The sequence below is a fragment of the Syngnathoides biaculeatus genome, chromosome 17, assembly GCF_019802595.1.
Source record: "Syngnathoides biaculeatus isolate LvHL_M chromosome 17, ASM1980259v1, whole genome shotgun sequence".
NCBI lineage: Eukaryota > Metazoa > Chordata > Actinopteri > Syngnathiformes > Syngnathidae > Syngnathoides > Syngnathoides biaculeatus.
Window position 1 is genome coordinate 12,088,150 of NC_084656.1, and position 20,198 is coordinate 12,108,347.

Genomic DNA, 20,198 nt, shown 5'->3' on the forward strand with positions numbered 1-20,198 from the left:
CACTCAAATTCTCCAATACATTGAATGAATATATAAATATAAATATACAAATCTGTTTTACAAGAACACATTGAAAATCAATGCTCTTATTAGAGATGTTACATTTGTTTTTGACATTAGCAGGTCATCTCAGGTTCCTCTACCCATTGTTTCTCTTTGACCTGATTGGTTACTGTACTTGTTGGCTGCAAAAATGATTGCAAAGTACTGTATTATCCGTATTCCCATTAGCTTGTAGGAGACAGCTGTAAAGCAGATGGTGGAGTGGCGCGTGCAGACTAAACACTTTAGAGTCATAGAAGACTTTAAACAAACTCAAATTCACAGATATGGCTGCTCTGATTGCACTGTGTGTAAAAACCTGCAAATATGAAGAAGCCAGGCATTATCATAACCGAACATATTTCTATATTGTTTTAACAAAACGCATTACTGTCATCAAAATACTACATACGCAAACTGCCCTAGTCAATCTCATCGTTGTTTTTGGCACCAGATTTGAACGTGAAAAAGTGAGAAATATACGATTCAATGTAATTCAGTTTGATGACTATGGTAATTCACTAACTGTGATTTGATCAGCGCGTATCCGCCGGCGCGCCATCGCACTCGCAACTGTGCACAGTCAAGCACGAAAAATCTCGCGCGTAAAATTTGTTACAAGAAGAAGTACATCGATATTAAAAGACGTCGCTTATTTTGTGTAGTTTTGACCAATGTTCCCTCTAAGCTGCGCTACTGTGCAAATGTGCACTCATCGCAAACTCTTGGTGCACATGAAAACTGATGCAGTGAACCGCAGTGTGACGTCTTTTTTTTTTTTTTTTTAACATGGAAGCACACAGCCTCTAACAACGAGCTGCTGCTCAACCAACTTCTACTTCCTAGATTACCTGACACTGCCCCCCTCCGCTCTTAAAGGGGTACACTCATAATTACAAACAGAACACACACCCGCAACTTTATATCTGCGGGCATGACTGGTGGACCACACCTGTAACTTTACATCCGCAGGCATGACTGACCACACCCGTACAGTTTTCAAATGTGAGTGGGCAATTTATCTATCGAAATTAAGTGTATTTTTGGTTCATGACCAATGTATATTTCAGCTGATATTTCTCGTCTTCCCATTAGTTTGCTGCAAAATGGTACTTGCACAAAACTTTGAAATTTGCTCAGTTTAGAGAAATGAAACTGAAAACACTAATATTAATCCTCATTTTGTTTTGAATGCTTATACCTATTTTTGAAGTTTGCAGGCTGTTCCTTCATTTGTGTAATATCTACATTAAGTATGTGTGGTCACAAATCGACGAGTTTGTCCACTTAAGATGTTGTCGCTGACCAATTTACCGAGGGCCGCCGTCTTGAAATCATGTGAACGGAGGATGCATATTGAAATGGATGTTAAGGGGAAGCAAGGGACCAGCAAGAATCCAGTCAACCCCTCCCCGTCCCCAACCGTACACCGCAAGAGTACCAAAGGTCCTAAAAATGACCCAGACCAGAGACAACTCATTGACCCCATCATGCAGGACAATGTTAATAGGCATTGGATAAGACTGCAGTAGGATTCCTACTGCACAAAAGTCAGATACGTATAACAACTTCTCCACTACTGGCAGTCTAAGATGTTACATTGAAATCAAGTTGTTTTTTCATAAGGCCCAGGGCAAGCAGGTTGTTCTTTGAAAAGTGACTACTAAGGGTGACGAAAGCTCATCTTTAAGGATGTTGGGGTTCAAACCTAAGGGTCACAGGGTCCCACTGCAGACAAATGTAAGACGCAAAGTAGTTCTTGGAGAGGTACAGGTTATTTGCGAGAGGTACTAGTCGGGTTCCTGATTTATATCGAGGTCACCTTAAGCAGGGCTGAGTCCCCCACCCTGCCAGCAATTTTTTGTCATGTTTGGATTTATCATGCTGCCACATTTTGACATACTGCTGTACGTTTTCTGCGACTTACAAAAACTAAAGTATTTCCAAAAACCAGATGTGAAGGATGGTGGTGGTGATTTCATTTCAGATACATTAAAGAACTCTTTTTGCAACAGCAAGCTTTGGATGTCGCTTCTGCCACAGCAACTTGGTTGAAATGAATGCGGGAGGGGCAGTTTAGTGGATCTGCGCTCCGCAATGAGTAGTCGAGCTTACATTCTCACTGTCAGAAGTTGATGAAGTAAATACTGTCTAAAATTCTGTATTGCTCGATACAGTGGTCTTGAAATGACATCACACAAAACTTTATAGAACAGAGCTTTCCAAATCATTGCTTATTTCCAAAACACTGACTTAATCCATGTACGATTATTTTCTCCCTGCTGATTTATTGTCTATCTGCATTGATACACTTGACGCTGATTGCTTTCTTGTTTTTCCCCCATCAGATTTTAGACATGTTCATGCAATCAGAAAATACATGACATCATGAATCAATTTGACTTCCAGAATCTTTCACACTCTACAAAAAGTGTTTCATTCATCCTAACAAATATTTTTCTGACTTATTATGATACGCAAACCATTAGATATTTAGTAACATTTCCGGGGAGTCGTATCAGTGTAATTACTCCCCAGTCGAGTGGTTTTTGTTTTATTTTTTTTTACACCACTACCTGAAGCCTCATTTCCTTAACTGATTACGTAAATCACAGTAAAGTTAATCCAATGTTACATGAGACTCAATGTAAGTTCATTAAAATAACTCAGTTTTATCACACAACAGACTTGTCTTTTCCCGAGAGGATCTTTAATTATCAGTTCAAAACAAGCAACGCCGAATGCATATGTTCCGCTTTACTGCAACAAGACGGCCATGAGAATCACGTCACTGCACAAAAATATTACCGAGGGCTAGATATCACATTCTCCCCCGTTTCATCTTCTCACTCTTGCCGCGGATCTTTGCTCTTCATCTTGCTGTAAAAAGCAATCATCATTAGTGTATGTTTGGTAATCCAATCTGCTGATGCCGCTTTGATCCGCCGACATCAACCAGGCCCAAACTCTCAAAGTAATGAATGAGACAGAGAGGATCTGGCCCTCACTTTTGCTTCTCATCAGGGCCTCGCATGTGTTTTTGATCTGTTCAAATAATCTGTGTTTATCTGGCTATGGTTAATTTTGCACTAAGAAATAAATACGACCGCCAAACAACTGAAATCAACTTTTCTGCCATTTTGTTCCCCATCTTATGTCACCTGTTGGACGCTAGTTGGAGTTACAAAAGCAAAAAGAGCCGTCCACAGCATTTGCTTTGCTCCTCCAAATGTGTGATTTTGCACAAGCGTGACTATGACCAGAAAACCCCAAGGAGGCGTGAGTAATGCTGCTCGTTTTTCACATCTCTGGTGTGCAGCCACGTCAGAGCCCGTTAGTAAAGAATTAATCAGCAAAGTTCGCTACGCTCATGGCGTCTGATAGCGTTTTTCCTGGAAGTTCTGGAGTTTGTCTTCACAGCTGGATTTTTACAAGACTTCGGCTCTGCGAAGGAGTGACAAAGAGGAGAGGGTTCACGTGTTGCAAAAGAGTTGAGAGTCCTCTTGGTTAGGAATATATAGATATATGTAAATATACTGTATAAAGCCTCAGGGTCATTAAAGCAGTGCTGTCAAATATTTTTAGTATACAGTAATAAACAAAGAAACTAATAAATATAATTGTTAATGACTTTAAAAACATGGTCTTAGACAAGTGCAAGGAATCTCACTAGATGTCTTACAATCGATGATTCTTTCATTGTACAATATAAATGTGCTAATAATGCATCAAGATTGTTTCAAGTTAAACTTTCATTTCATGAACATGTGAGAATGGTGAAAAAAGTCATTTTCATCAGTATTTCAGAATTCTTTTTTTTTTTTTTTTTTTACAATATATTAAGTGGAAAGTGGTGGGGCAGTGGAACAGCTGTAAAGGTGTTGACCTCAGTTCTGAAGACCCTGGTTCAAATCCCCCCCCCCTCCAGTGTGGAGTTTGGATGTTCTCCCCGTGCCTCCATGGATTTTTTCCGGACACTCCGGCTTCCTCACACATCCCAAAAACGTGCTTAGCATTGCATTATTCGGTAGCACTAACCTGAGGGAAGGAGGTGGAGCTGGAAGAGGATGCGGGGACTGGGGGGTGTTCCAAGAGGATTTTGGACATATTGTGGCCCCAACGGTGCTCACTGGAACATTCAGAAGCTTGGGTATGAGCCTGTAACCAATGCCATTGTTATGTTTTGCAACAATTAGTTTGTGATGGTCTTGTGACAGTTCCCTGCTCTCAGCCATCGTGAGATGTGTCTTGACTCACACCTTGGCAACGAGACCATTTTTGTAGAAGTGAACCACCACCTGATATTCATATGCACTGACAAAGGGTTGGATTTATGTTAGATTCCTAATAGATTTTTGGCGTTGTCTTGGCACCTCGCTTTCTTCATATGTTTCTTGTTACTCTGTGTTATTTCACATAATTACACACAACTTAATTTCTGATCTTACTAGTTTGGATGTATAGATTAACTGAGTTCTTCCCAACATCTGGTGAAAATTTCACGTCAACACCGCCTCTGGAAATACATTTAGTGAGGCAAAATGGTGATGTGTTAAATACTTATTTCCGTACATAGCATGTTTCATAAATAAAGTAAGTCAATGTGCTTTGAATGATTAATAGAATTTCAAAACAGCAAAAAGTCATTTAAAATCATTAAGACATCTTACTAAAATTACGAAAAGAATGTACAGTGCAAGAAATAAAATCATAATACTGTAAAAATGCTCAATCATCCGTCTGTCCATTATCTGAGCCGCTTACAGCATGAAGAAAAACTGCATATGTATTTAGAAAAGGTGACCAAAAAAACCCCCAACATTCCAGTGGGAGCTTTGAAGGGGTCATGACCCCTTCAAATAATTTTGTGTGGGCATGAGTATGCACAGGCAAAAAACACCTGCAATTTACTCCGAGGTGTTTTATCAACTTATAAATAGGCTGAAATATTGCGGTGGTGTTGGACATATAGTACAATACATGAAAGGTTTTATTTTTGTTCAACGAAATGTAAACATGAGTAGCGTGTTGTTGCCTTCATAGTAACAACGACTTTCCCAAAATGGGCAACATGTAGGCACAACGGTCTGCCGTGATGGCTAATCCAGTAATAATACAAAAAGAAGATATTTGTGAGGTCATGTGACCTTGTTGAGTCAACTAATTGGTGAACTAGACTTAAACATCAACAGAGTTCAAATTGGATTGGAGCAAAGAGTGCCCAATATGGAAGTCGAAGTCGTAGTCTTGGACAAAAACAGTTGATTATTAAAAACAAAAAAAGACATAAAATTGACATTTAGAACATTGTAATGGAGTAAAAGTACTGTTAATGTTTATCAGCAGACGTGGCAAAAGCTTTATCCAAAGTAGGTCCCGAGTCCTCAGGAAGAAACTCTGGCCCATGTGCTCCATGTTCATCCACCATTGAGTAATATTTACAATTATATCTTTGAGTGATTGGAGGATGTGTGCAATGGCTGCCAGCACTCAAGGAGTTCGAAACAGTTTATGATGTCAACCACACCGAGCCTTCACTCTGGATATGTTCTCCAGCTAGGAGAAGGATGTTTTAGTGACTGATTTACGATGACTCCTGAAAATTAGATCAGAACCCATCAGCAGAACAAGCTTTACTAATTCATAAACAATGTTGTTCATATACCGTGTTGTTTTTACTGCTAAAAATAATTAACTGTTTTTGCTTCATTCAGTTATTGATTCTTGCCAGTGATACATGACCACAACTGAACTGTAGTCATCTGGAAACACTCGGATATAACTGTTTCATCTGGACATCTATCATAGTGAAGTTAAAGGTTCTCAAGAATTCGACCCAAAAGTAGCATATACACAATGAAAAAAGTGGTCCAGCAACTGACCCTTGCGAGACACCAAACATCATTAAAAATAAGAATGAGTGTTGGATTGTTTTTACATTGTAATATTAGCAGTGATTTTTTTATTTTTATTTTTTACTGTTATGGCATTTAAACATGTTAAAAATAATTACTAAAATTATTTTCTGAACCATTAGAGGTTATATGACCATATTTTTAATTTCACTGTGTCCTATGGATGAAAAATGTTTTTAAATGTCTGTACGTATCAACCTGTTCGTCAACCTGTCCTGAAATCTAATGAGTTTATCTTGTCCTAATTACACGCTAACAAAGTTTCATTTAACTGTTTCAGCTTTTTCCATCTTTCTGGGATAAAAACCAAATAATTTGACTTTATGACTATCATGACATCATACCACAGCCCACCCACGTCTCAACACTCCCCCAATGAACACACACACACACACACACACGCACACACACACACACACACACACACACACACACACACACACACACACACACACACACACACACACACACACACCTCCCTAAAAAAATTCATCACCCCTAAAAGCTTTGGCTCATTGCTCAATTTATCCCGCGCCATTATCTTATCTAACTACAAGATGACAAACAACTTTGGTTGAAAAGCTCTCAGCCAAAGTATTTTTTTTTATAACTACCACAGCTAAAACAACACTAACATTCAATCTCAAGCAGTGTATTTTATATTTCTTGCATCCTTGGTTTTACCTTTTACCCTGCTTGACACCTCCTGACATGACACTAATTGATTTCAAGCTAGAAACGGTAGCGTGAAAAAGATATTGACGGATTTATTACTGCAAAAACCATCACATCTATTGAAGTAACATTAGCACAGGGAAGCGTGCTGAGAACATGACCTGTGTTGATGTCGTGACAGCATACATTTATGCTCACTGTCTACCAGTATATTGCTATGATAAGAAACATTGCAAAATGACAACAGACCAATATAGCCATTGCCCACAACATTCAGTGCACACTATTATAATTTCTTGAGAGCCAATACAAGAGCTGCATCTAAAATTCTGTCTTCAGAAAGATAACAATGCTCAGTTTGATCAATACGATTAAACACATGTATGTTGTTTGATTGATTAAAATTGAAGAAAATAAGCAAAAATGAGGGATAGAGAGATGTTGATAAAAAGGGGAGACAGAAAGTTTGTCACTCTCAAAAATCGAGGGTGTGAACTGTCGCTAGCGGTTGATTGCATTAATTTGTCCCACAAAATCTCAAATTTGTTGAAATTGTTGTTGAAAATAAGGTTGACAACGAGGCACTATTTTCATAAAATGAGATCAAATTACTGTACTGTAAAGACATCCATCCATCCATTTTCTTTGCTGCTTATCCTCACACGGGTTGCAGGGAGTGCTGGAGCCTATCCCAGCTGTCAACGGGCAGGAAGCGGGGCACACCCATAACTGGTTGCCAGCCAATCGCAGGGCACATAGGGACAAACAGTCGCACTCACAATCACACCAAGAGGCAATTTTGAGTGTCCAATTAAAGTTGCATGTTGTTGGGATGTGGGAGGAAACTGGAGTGCCCGGAGAAAACCCACACAGGCATGGGGGAGAACATGCAAACTCCACAAAGAGGGGGCCGGGATTTGAACCACGGTCCTCAGAACTGTGAGCCCAGTGCTTTCCAGCTGTTCCACCGTGCCACTCCTATAAAGACATATTTTGGTGAAAATGTTTGAAAGTTGTTTGCAGAAAAAAAAGATGAAGCCAAAAAAAAAAGATCACCAGAATTCAAATTGTGTTCAACTTTCAAGGGTTTTTGTTTGAATACAATAATATAACAAAATGTCTTTGTCAAGTACAATAATGCTGGCCAAAAAACATCATCATGTGAATGATGGAACCAAGCAGCAGATGTTTGGCATCTATTAGAAACGTTTACATCTTTTCACTTCATAAATTAAAGTATGCAGATTAAGAATGAAATCCTAGATGGTTTTTAATTCTGGACTCAATGTTATTTTCTTCCTCAAGCCATGCTATTAATCAATATGTGAAGGCACGCTGATTTCAACATCTTGTGCAATTCATTTTATGCATTCCATTTTACACATCAATTTATTTTTACACATTTACTTTTCCCTTGCACTGTTGTACACACTGAAACTGAGAAGCTCACCTGTCTCGTACGATGTATAATGCCAATAAATGGCATTTTATTTTTACATTTCCATTTGTTCGGGCAAATTCCAATGTCTGGTCACACAAGCAAAAAGGATTATAGTAGCTTCTGAGCAGCTATGATGGGGAATTGGGACTGTTTGTTATTGAGAAGTGACCCAGCCGTGAACAGTGGCAGGTGGTTAATGTGTCTCTTGTGACTGTTTAATGTTGTACACGCCTCAGCTGTCCTGGCCCGTCACTCCATAAAACACCACATAAGTGCTGTTTCCTTCACGGTCAGATTCAGATTTATTTAAAATACTCGTCTGCTTAAAACAATTCCTCTCTTCTGGGATTTAGAAGTTGAATATTATGGAAAACTCATTGTTTCATGTCTATATATAATTACTTGGGTCTCAGGAGTGCCTGCCCTCCCATCAATAGTGAAATTAAACATCAGAGTAGTTATCTCCACTTCCACCCTCCAATCTCAAAATAGTGCTGCTAATTAACATAACCACATCCACAATAACTTTCTCAGGCAATGACATGACCTGCAACGCTGGCTGAAGAAATAAACACTTCCTGGGTCACAAAAATGACTGCGGCCAGGTGGATTATATCACGTTTCATTCTCCATCAGACATACCGTAATTTCCGTCTTATAAACCGCGACTTTTTTCACACGCTTTCAACCCTGCGGTTTATGCGGTGATGCGGCAAATTTGTGCATTTTTCTAACGGCCGCAAGGGGGGACTCGAGTGGAAAAGGTAAGAGTGAGATCGGTGGAATATATGTGCCGAGGAAGTGACTTTTACCAGTCCAGCCCTGTTCGGGCTGCGCTAGCATGTTACTCCAGTGTCTCAGTGATTTTTACCAGGATGTTTTTTGTTTTTAACCAGCCCTGCTAGTATTAGCACCGCCGCACTAGCGTTAAACTCTGTACAGTCTTTCTTTGTAAATATCCCGCGTTTCAATGTGGGTTTCAACCTAGGCACTTGCGGCTTTTACATAGCTGTGGTGTATATATGTACCAAATTGTATTTCCTTTACAAATGTACTGGGGGAGGCTTATAACGAGGTGCACTCTGTAGGCCGGGAATTACGGTAATTGGTCATATTGTGACTGAAACGAGAAAATAGGAAACTGATCCTCCGAACAAAAGCAAATATTTTCAGAATGATGCGTCTGTGCTTGGTGCCCACAATAATTAGTTAACAGGGTACTTTGTAGTTCATGGAAAATGACCCAGGATGTTAGGAATAGACATAGGGGGGGTGCGGGGGGGGAGTCTCCCACCGCAGGAACCTTCCCTTGCTACCCTGATACCTCGACACTGCCCTGTGTCACTACTGTGAAAAAAAAAAAAAAAAAAACTACCAGTGTACGAAAGCCTCCACTTCAATTAATTTGTTCCTCCTGGTGGTCACCCAACCTCTAAATTGGAATAACTGTTTGCGAGGGAAAAGAATACAACAACCAACTGATCTTATCCCGTCCCACTTTTAATACACGCCATGTACTTGTGAGCTCTGTCAAAAAGAGTTTATGTCACTCAGTTGAGGAGACGACGTAACTGTGTTGCAATAAAACTGCAATGAATCATGAGTAAAAAGTCCTTACAAAGTAGAACTTTTGGTTATAACATTTAGTTATCCCAAGATTATAGGTTCAATATCTGCTGTAAATCCATGACTCCAGCGGGAAACTATACTTTCTTTATTCGATTCAGTAATGACAATGACATTATAAACAAATGAACATTATTTAGATTTTTCTGGCTGTACGGTGACCAACTGGTTAGAGTGTCTCCCTCACAGCTCTGAGGCTGGAGTTCAAATTCCAGACCCATCTGTGTGGAGTTTGTATTTTCTCCCCATCCCTGCATGGGTTTTTCTTTGGGCACTATGGTTTCCTCCTATGTCCTAAAAACATGCATTAATTATGGATCCTAAATTACCCTTAGGTGTGATTGTGAGCGCAAAGGCTTGTTTCTTCGTTTCTTTACCTAGTGGTGAAATGGATTTATAGTTTAATGAAAACTTCAACAACAAAAAATTTAAAAAAGGACAATATTTGTGGCACATGTTGGGTTCCTTGAATTACTGTACTTAGTGAGTTTTTTTTTTGGCGTGGGTAAGGATGCTTTGGTCCTGGTGTGGGGAAGAATGTTTTCCAGGCACTCTTAGACTTTAAAATGTTTGTGTTTTAGCAATTTGAAAATAAGATCTTGCAACAACCGTAGCCCTGTCCAAGTCGCTGAAAATCGATCCAGCCTGAAACATGCAGTTCTTTGCCATTTCTATGTCAGGCTGGGGCCCTTGGTGTGGGTGAAGATGATTTACTACCACTCCCGGTTTTAAAAGTATTGAAATAATAACTGCATTATTTTTTTGTGGGCTAAGAATATTCTCACTCTCTAAATTTTAATTGTGAACCATTGTTTCCATGAGTTTTGTAATAAGCAGAATAAAAATGCTTGGAGAGGTTACATCATGGAGGTCTGCGTGGGTGTAGCTTAAGTTCCCATAGCTGATCAATTTCTTTATACAACAAATTCACCGACAAAGAAAAAAACCCCAACAGCATCTCTGCTTGTTCCCAACTATTGCAATCCATTATGCTCCAATTGTTTCACCATTAACTGATTTCACTCAGTGAAGAGGATTCTGAAGAATTGATCGACTTTCATACCCATAACCAATGTCACAATTGATCGGCTCCACTAACTGCAATAGCAAAAACAGGTTTCCGTTTTATTGCCAGCAGTAACTCAAACACTGGATAAATATGCCCAAATCCGTTTTTCATTGTGTCTGCTGCAGCCTATCTTGAGCGTGTCTTTTGCTTTTTATGCATGTCTAGACAGTTTATGTCTCCAGCCTTTTGCATACTTAGGCGGTGGTCGACTGGCTGACTTCGCCACATCACACAGGTTTGTGTGCTGCAGTTTTTTCTCCCATCAGATTACAGACAAAATTGGCCGTCAGCTTCTTTGGCCCTCTCTTGTCTCTGCTGATGTCTTGAGGTGAAGTAAAGGGGGAGGTGGCCAAGATACGCGTATACATGTACTCCGAGGCCGTAGAGCTCACTTGAACCTGACACCTGAAATTCAACCTGGGTGCATGGAACTTCCAGGTGTCTGCTTCCATAGTAATGCAAGACAATGGCAGTCTGTCAAGTGTGTATATAATGCTATCACACTCTGACCTTTGACCCTCATCTGACCCTGCCAAGCTTTGACAATCCTAAATGGGATCAACACTTTACACGGAGTTGTGTAACGACCTAGATCATTATCAGAAAATAATGAATTGGTCCTTGAATCCTATAGCTACTTTTCATTCATAGATGATACTGATGGTATATGATACTTTATTCTTCCTGTGATAGAAGTTAATCAAATTAAAATAATCAAATATTAAAAAAGCAGGTAAAAAAAATCCACTTTGGAGAAATAATAGAACAACTATATCAGGGGTGCTCAATGTGTCGATTGCCAAGGCAGAACAAAAAAAGACGTTAGCCTATCATCCATCTGTGTGGACAAAATGTCGATCACGCGCACATAAAGGCGCGTTCTCGCAAGCTGGCCTCCTATTTACCGTCTCTCTCTTGCTTTCTCCACAACAATCATATCTTTGGGAAAACTCATCGATCACCGATTTGTAAAAAAAATTTCTCAATACAAGCTCATATTTTAAAGAAACCCAGCTCAGATTATTCAGATCACCGTATATTCTCCACTATAAAGTGCACCTAAAAGCCTTTAATTTTCCCCAAAGCAGACAGTGGGCCTTATAATCTGATGTGATTTATACATGGATCAATATTGAGCCTTTGGTACAGCTTCATCTAAAGGATGCATAACATAACCCCAGCCTCAACTTTACCATCTATTCTATGCGCCTTATAATGCGGTGGGCCTTATATATGAAAATATTGTAATAGGCCATTCATTGAATTATAGTGCGGAAAATACTGTATATTTAAATTGCAAAATGATGACAAAAATCCAAAGACATAGCTATATTTCTGACACAGAGACATTTTTTCTTCTATAACATTTTGGTTGAATTCCATTCCATACAACTTCTGTTCTGGTCGGGATACCATTTTTATTAAAATACATTCCACAAAATTAGGTGTCTGAAAAGTCTGGGATCATTTTGACCAAATAACCTCTGCTTTAAAAAGGAACACCTGGCTGCGTGTCCTTTCCCCATAGATTCCCACTGAGAACACAATGAAAGGACAGTCACAATCAAAAGTATCAAAGTTGGAAATGAAAAACTTATTTTTGATTGGAAAATTGACAAAGCAGAACTCTTCTCCACAAAGAGGGCCTACCTACAAATATGAATGTGCCTATGATTGGTTTTGACCGATGTCTTGTGCATTTAATGTTGACCACTGATTGGGCACAGGCATAATCAGCTTTCCACTTCCTGCCTGATGAAATAAACAAGAATGCTACAAAAATCATCAATCTCAGACAATTGACTCTCTCTCTCTCTCTTTCTCAATCTCTCTCTAGCTGACCTCAGTCCCAACCAACACCCCCCACCACCATCTTGCCCATCTTGTGTACCGTTTGTTTGTCTCTCTCTAACAACCAACATGTCTGGACTGTGACGGATGCACCCGTTTATACAGAATGTCAAACTTAATTATGCTCACATAGGATGCACTCAGTTTGGTGCCAGTTGAAACAAATGAGGATCAATTCTCACGGGAAAGCTCTTTCGATAGAGGCACTGCGATCGAATTTTGCGTTGCGTCATGGGTAATTGTCACCATATATACTTCCGGTTTCGTCTGCACATGTTTCTGTTCACCGGTCTTAGGCACGTTTTTACAGTGTAAAATCATATTTTACCTTTTTTACCATGTGCTTCAGGTGTGCTGCAGCTCAATGCACATCTGATAGTCGTAAGAGTGTCAAAAGATATCCATGGATGTCAGCTGTGCATTGGTTCAAGTGGCCTAAACATCACAGAGGTGAGCTCGATGGAAGTGCCTTGTGAGAAGGGGTGGGAAAGATTCCACTGGCTATGTCGACGTGTTCAATGTTGACAGGCGTACCCGCTTGTGCTCAAGACACTTTGATCCACAATCTATAAGAGATGACAACATTTTGTCGGCCATTTTGTGGGTTGCTATCGAAAAGCGGAAGTGTTGATGGTGACACTTGGTGCAAAAATCGACCACAGCGCCTCTAGCGAATTAGCTTTTTGGGAGAGCAGAATGCGAGAATTCCAAAAGGTATTTAGTGGCAGTAAAATTAAAGAATACTTAAACCTCATGACTCATTTAATGCATGTACACTGACAAAGATATAAACCACAGTTTTTTTTTCATGACCAAAAGAAGCATGTGACAAAATAACATTCAACTTAGTCAGAGAATACCTCTGTCAAAGCCAAATAATTATGCCAAAAGGGGGTGGATTTATTCTTTCTAGCTTTGTAGCAAGTAATATTTACGAATAAGACATGAAGAATGAAACTGCCAATTTTACCGAAGATGGTCTTTTTTTTTGTGTGTGGATGTGTCGGGATTAACAAAAGATAAAAAAATACAACAACAACAACGAAAAAAAGAATCATAAATTGTTTGATTTTTTTCCCCCACACCAGCTACAATGGTGGCTTTATTGCACATTAGAAAGTAGGTAATAACTTCCATTAAAGTAAAATAGGAACAGCCATGAATGTCATTTCCCACTGATCAGAAATAAAATCCTCCATCCTTGGCTAACTCAATGCCCGAGCACTCTTGAATACAAACTAGAACATTGCATGGTTAAACAAACACTTTTTGTCACATAATCATAGCCTTTATTACACTTGTTATTGGTAGTGATAAAGGAATATGTACAATGTTGGGCTCTAGATAATGGCTTATCATTAAAAAAAAAAGACACACTGGTTTGTAGTAAAGATATTTCTTCCAGGCAAAACTGGATCAAATACTTTCAACACCCATATTGGTGGACCCATATTAAAGGGCTACTGTCATGGAATGGAGGATTTTTAGTCTGTTATTAATGAAAAAACGTCAGCCAATCTGGGCTCATGCGTTTTTTCACCACAAAACATGATTTTGATGTATACAGCTTTTGTAACTCTCGCCATGAAAATCCTCTCGAGGGATTTGTTTACGAGAAGAAGCAGGAAGTGACGTAAAGGACAGTGGGGCCCCTAAGTGGACTCATTGGTTTCGATTAGTTTTACCTCCGGGAAGGTAGCTCGTTGTTCCTTCGTGTTAGCCAAAATGCCGGCTCATTGCATTGCAGGACATACCTTGAACACTCGGGAGAATGGAATTACCCTTCATAAGTTTGCAAAAGACCCGGTTCATTGTGAAAAATGGATTGCACGGGTCCAGAGGACGAGAGCTTCGTGGGTTCCAAATAACAGGTAGGTGTGTATACAGCTACTAAAAAAAAATATTAGTTTGGGGCGGACCACGTAATCGGTCTCTCATAACATAACAAAAGATCCGCGTACGAAATATGTCGATGTGCGCGTCGGACGGCGTCAGGCAACGAATCTGAAGAACCCAGGCAAGAATGCCTCACTCAGCCGCGTGCGTGCACTAAAGCGCCCCTACTCGACGGTGTTCATCGCATACTGCTATGAACAACCCCCTAATAGCAGCACGGAACTGCTCCATTATATGCCACCACGGCGCCGAAAATCAGCCACACCGGCTGAGGCACCGCGTTCGGCGGTCACGGCTTCTGCAAAGGCTGCGCGTCGGGCTTTGAGGATGGGGTGGCTCTGAAGAACCTATCCGAGAATGCCTCACTCTGCTGCATGCGCGCAGTAAAGCGCCCCGGCTCGACTGTGTTGTTCATCACGTACTGCGGCGTCTATGAACCCCCCTTCAAGCAGCACCGCTAGGCTCCATCATAAGCCATACTGGCCGGCTGCGAAGAGCCGCGATGGCTCATCACTGCCGCGGAAGTGGATCGGACGGGGATGCGGTTTGGCCGTGATCGCATATCATCTGAATATGGCTCGAGACAATAGTGTAATATTGCCCCAAGGGCTCGAAACAATAGTGTAAGGGTGCACCGCGTGTTTTCATTGGAGAATGTCTGGGTGACATCACAGACGGAGGATGCAGCCAATATGGCAAGCACTTTGATATCGTAGAATGACAGTTCTGCAACTTTGCGCATGGATGACGCGCTCTCCGCTCACATTTATTTTTTTATTTAGACATTGAAGTGAATAATGTTATATGCATTTTTCATTACAATATCTATTTTAGAATGTTTATAGGCATGACGCTTGGGCTTTAGGTAAGCAATCATATTGTTGTTAAAATAATCTTTCAGAATTATGCACAGGTTCTGTGCAAACCCATGAACACACTACAACTATGAGATATTTACTTCCAAGACTAAGACTTTTTGTGACTTATGACTCATTTCAGACAGTAATTCTGTTTCATTGTTAAGCATGCAGTTATCTGGCTGAATAATCATTAATTCATTCACTTTCTCTGAAACAAGAACTAATCTTCCTTTTGCATTATTCACCCAGAACTAACACCCCCAGTCACCCTGTCAATATTTCATTGATGGCCATTCAGCGCCACTGGGCTTTGCCTAAACTCTGTTAGGAGCTGATGGCAAGTTGGAAGGCTTTTTTTTTTTTTTTTTTTTTCCCCTGGAAGGTGATCAGAGTGGGACATTTGCTCACTAAACAGACAAACTATGAACCCAACACAATCATGTGAGTATTGTGTCAAAAAAGCAAATCTTTTCAGTGTATGCAACAGGCCAGAAAAAACACCTGCTAAACACTTTTTTTTCGGTGCTGTGCAGTCGTTGAGGATTGCATGTGGGTAATATGGATCATCAGACCATATGTGGTATTGGAGTACGCGAGCGTTTCTTTAAGGAAAATGTCAGGGGGAGATGTCTGTTTCACAGATGCAAGGTTAAAAAATAAAAAAAAATAAACATATACATATCCAAATATGGAATCACTTTTGTTAGAATGTACAATTTGCCCTTGTAATGACTTCATATTGGGTCACAAGCTTCATTCAGCATAGCCCTCAAAAATAAACTCTCCGTCCTCAGTGTCGATTTTTAGAGGACAGTTGCGGCTGAGGAAGAACAGCCGCCCCGCGCCAGACTGTTCTGTGTTGTCTCTGTTGGAAATGAGACTGTAGCCTTATGACCTTTATAGGTGCGTTAGTTCTGCTGGATCACAAGGAGTCAAGGGGATGAAAGACGGATTGGGATGCAATCATCTGGAATGCTACACAAAGCCTTAACCCGCGAAGGTACATCTGCCGTGTGTTTGGTGTTCCATTATTTCAACGGCTTGTGCTTTTCCACTTTGTCTTAAAGTGTGATGCTCATATTCATTATTTATATTATCAATAGTCAGTGAATGATGCTCATAGATAACAAAAGTGAATTTAAGCATAAGCGTACAGTACTGTTCGTATTTCAATGAACGAAATATGCGCCCGATTATGAGACCGGTTTTTAAAACGAATACGGTGCTGTGTGACTCAAACTCTCATATCAAAACATTGTTTCCATGATCTGAAACCTGAAGAAAGCTGGCTCACCTTCAGACGCTGCCTGACAACGAGGTGTTTACTTCTGTTGGTCTGATAACCACAATAGAACCACTGATCCGTATTTGTTTCCACTCAAAGAGCAGAACATTCCAAACGATGTATTCAGTGGTTAACAGGAACTAAACTGTGACTTAAAAGAATCAACATTAATTTATTTGACACTGCCGTGTACACTGGCTCAGAGCGAGACCCCCTTTTTGTCTGTAAGAGCTTTAATGTGTCTTTAATTAAACCTAACTGGACCAGACCCATTTGTGGAGAAGTGGTTTAAGGACTATAATGTTCTGAGATCCACCAGCCCAGAACGCAATGAAACAATTAGAATCAGTGAGCCAAACTGCTAGTCCCTAATGATGTCTTCCTTCCAGGCATAAACAATCAAGACTCATTTAAGGTACGACCAACCAGGGTGAGGAGAGTTCCTAGCATTTACTGATCTGGAGTCTGCCCGGTTAAAGCCATTTTCTGCATTAATGGGAATATAAATTGTTGTGCGTGCATTCAAATGTTGCAAGAGTACTGTAAATAGACGTTAAAAGTAAAACTGGAACACCAAAAGAATTACGCCTAAACTAAATTGACAAAGGACAGAAGCTTAGGCAGAAATGCTTTGCATGCATTTGGTCTTTGAAAAGAAATCAGCCAGTATCTCCAGAGTTAGATCACATTGACTGTACTTTCTCTAGTATAATGTGTCCTGAAGTATAATGTCCACCCCCAAAGTTGACCGTAAAAAAAAAAAAAAAAAAAAATCAGGAAAACCCTTCTACCAATATGCAACGCGCACCACAAATTTGTCGCTATCTGTATGCTCTTCCCGAGAAGGTCAGAGTTCAGGTTGGTGGCGCACATTACTGTAATTTATGTGTAACATAAGACATCAAGTATCATATCGAAATGTATATGTATACCTTTTTTTTAAACAACTATGTACCTGTAAATGACTATACCATTTTTTTTATTTTTCATCCATACCTAAATATAATGCGCTCTCTTGACTTGAAAAAATTGTGCATTATTTTCGAGAAATTAGGGTACATCTCTCTCACAGTTTTATCTTAATGCCACTTGCTGAGACTCCTCGTTTAGGAATAAATAGCCCTAAAAACTATGAAAATCCAAAGAAAACACAAAACGTGTACTGATTTCTTTGATTCTCACTGAACTTAGGTTTCACATGATGTGAATATATGGCAGCAGTTCTCTCTGGCATACTGTGCGCAGAAAATTGAGATTGAAATCGAAATTGAATGCTGCCAGAGTTGTTTGGCTTCAGAGGTTTTGCCCTATATTTTAGCAGTATTCATTCCTTTGAGTTAATAATGTGTTCAATGCAACACAACAGTTTTTGCAGATGGCCTATTTAAATAATTTAACTCAACTCTGAATTGTGTAACTTCCTGAAATGCAAACAGCATTTGTCTGAAAATCCTTTCCAGAGAGGGAAACCCCTACAGCCTTCCTAAGTAGTTTAGAGGAGAAGGGAGAGAAAAAATAGAGGAGGGAGAATGTGTGCTGCTTGGCTGCGTCCAACAAATTGTTTTCTGCTGTGACGAAACATTTCTTCCCCTCACGGTTGAGTGACATGCAACATCTGAATCGTGTTAGGGTGCTCGCAGACAAATACATGAGGCTATAGGGCCCGGCCTGAGAGTGCATCACTGATCGCTGACTGATAAGCCAGCAACAGTCATTTGCGTTTCTAACAACGAAGGGTGCTAAAACAATCTGGCCTGGTTTTAGTTGCAGATGGCTGCATATACAGTTTGTCTTCTACAACTGGTATCAACATTGACCACAAATTTTCATCTCCTCAACCGACATTTCTCTATGTAAGGCCTTCTCACAGATGTGCTACCGAGCAGCTCTACACATTGAACTCAAAATATATCAACCTACTTGACACAAAGTGAGGTAGCGATGTCACAGCGAAAGGTCTTCAACTCCATGCGGCGTGCTGAATAACTACGTCGGGAAGTGCTGTCCTTGGTGCTGAAGCTTATCAGCCGCCGTTGACGTCGAAGCAGTCTTTGATGTAGAACTTGTACATAATTAGCAAAGGCACAACGCATGTGTCAAACACTTAGCAACGAAGGCTCTTTGTAATTATTACAGTAGTTATTGGAGAAAAAATAATAAAAGCACGGCGTACAATACAATGAAGGATGAACCGTGATTAATAATGGGCAATCAGTTTTCTTATCTCTATGTAAGCAGGACAGCTCCTGGTTCATGACAACGTTCAAGGATGGGACTTTATTTTATTCTGACGCAGGGAAAATGGTCCCCCCAGAAAACCTATCAATAATCTAACAGATCTATTTTTGTGTTTATTCTGTTTGGTAGTATGTTGGCTACTTCATACGACATTATAACAGACATAGTTTCGTTGAGAATCAAGTGCCGAAAAGGGAAAACACTTTTTTCCACCCACAATTTTTTCTGACATTCTCAAATACTCAGACAAGTAATTTGACTGAATGAAAAAAGACTGAAAAATAGGGTTAGGGTGGGGTCTGCAAGGATGATCAAAGGATGATCACCAATTTTGACGTGCAAGTTTTATAAATTGTATTATGAATGAAATATATCTGAGTAGATCTATAAATAAATGCTATTCTGTTTGACAAATGTACAATATGAATACAAATATGATCGTTCATGATTGAGGTGCATACTTTTATCCCCAAAAATTACAAATTCAAATACAAATTCAACTAAGTACTAAATTGAATTCAGATTTCCATCATGGCATGTAAGCACGTTTATTGTATCCATTCAAAAATGTTTTAATTTCTCATTTTAGTAAGTGATTGAAACACATGAATTTGACAACAATTATTAATGTCCTGTGTCATTGTTAGTAAATAATACAGACATTTTTTACAAGTAATTGCCTCTGAATGCTCACCTCGGAATTGACTACCCTGTCTGCAACTGAGCTTGGTTGTTGGCCTTGGGTTGACATTTTAACGTACCAGCGATGGAAAAGTTCGTTTTTGTTGCTTTCAGTTCTTTGACGTGTTTTTGTCGTTTCACGTGAACTTCCAATGCCTTGAAACCTCTTACTCCATAGTCAATAGTATCCTGACACCACGTGCACAATGCTTTACCAGGTCCATGGATTTTGCAAATGAAATCACTTAACAGAGTGGTAACTTCCTTCTTTCCAACTGTATCGACGAGTTCTCGTTCCATCCAATCCCATCGGAAATTATTTTTGACATATCTATCAATTTCTTTCACTCGAGAGGCGTCTTCCCTCTTGAGCACCGTCATCGTGTTCACTTGAAAATGGCCCCATGAACCACCTTGTATACAACAAGCGTTATCATCGGTCAGGAGGAACACATTCGACCAATCAACAGATGTGTTTCTAATCTTCCACCTCGCTTGCGAAAGTGGGACTGGAATATGAACTAGTGTGGATTCTGGCACAGGTTACAGTCGAAGTATAGATATTTTTTTATCAAAGCAATTTAAAAAGACGGAATTCTGCCTATAAACAGAAAAATCA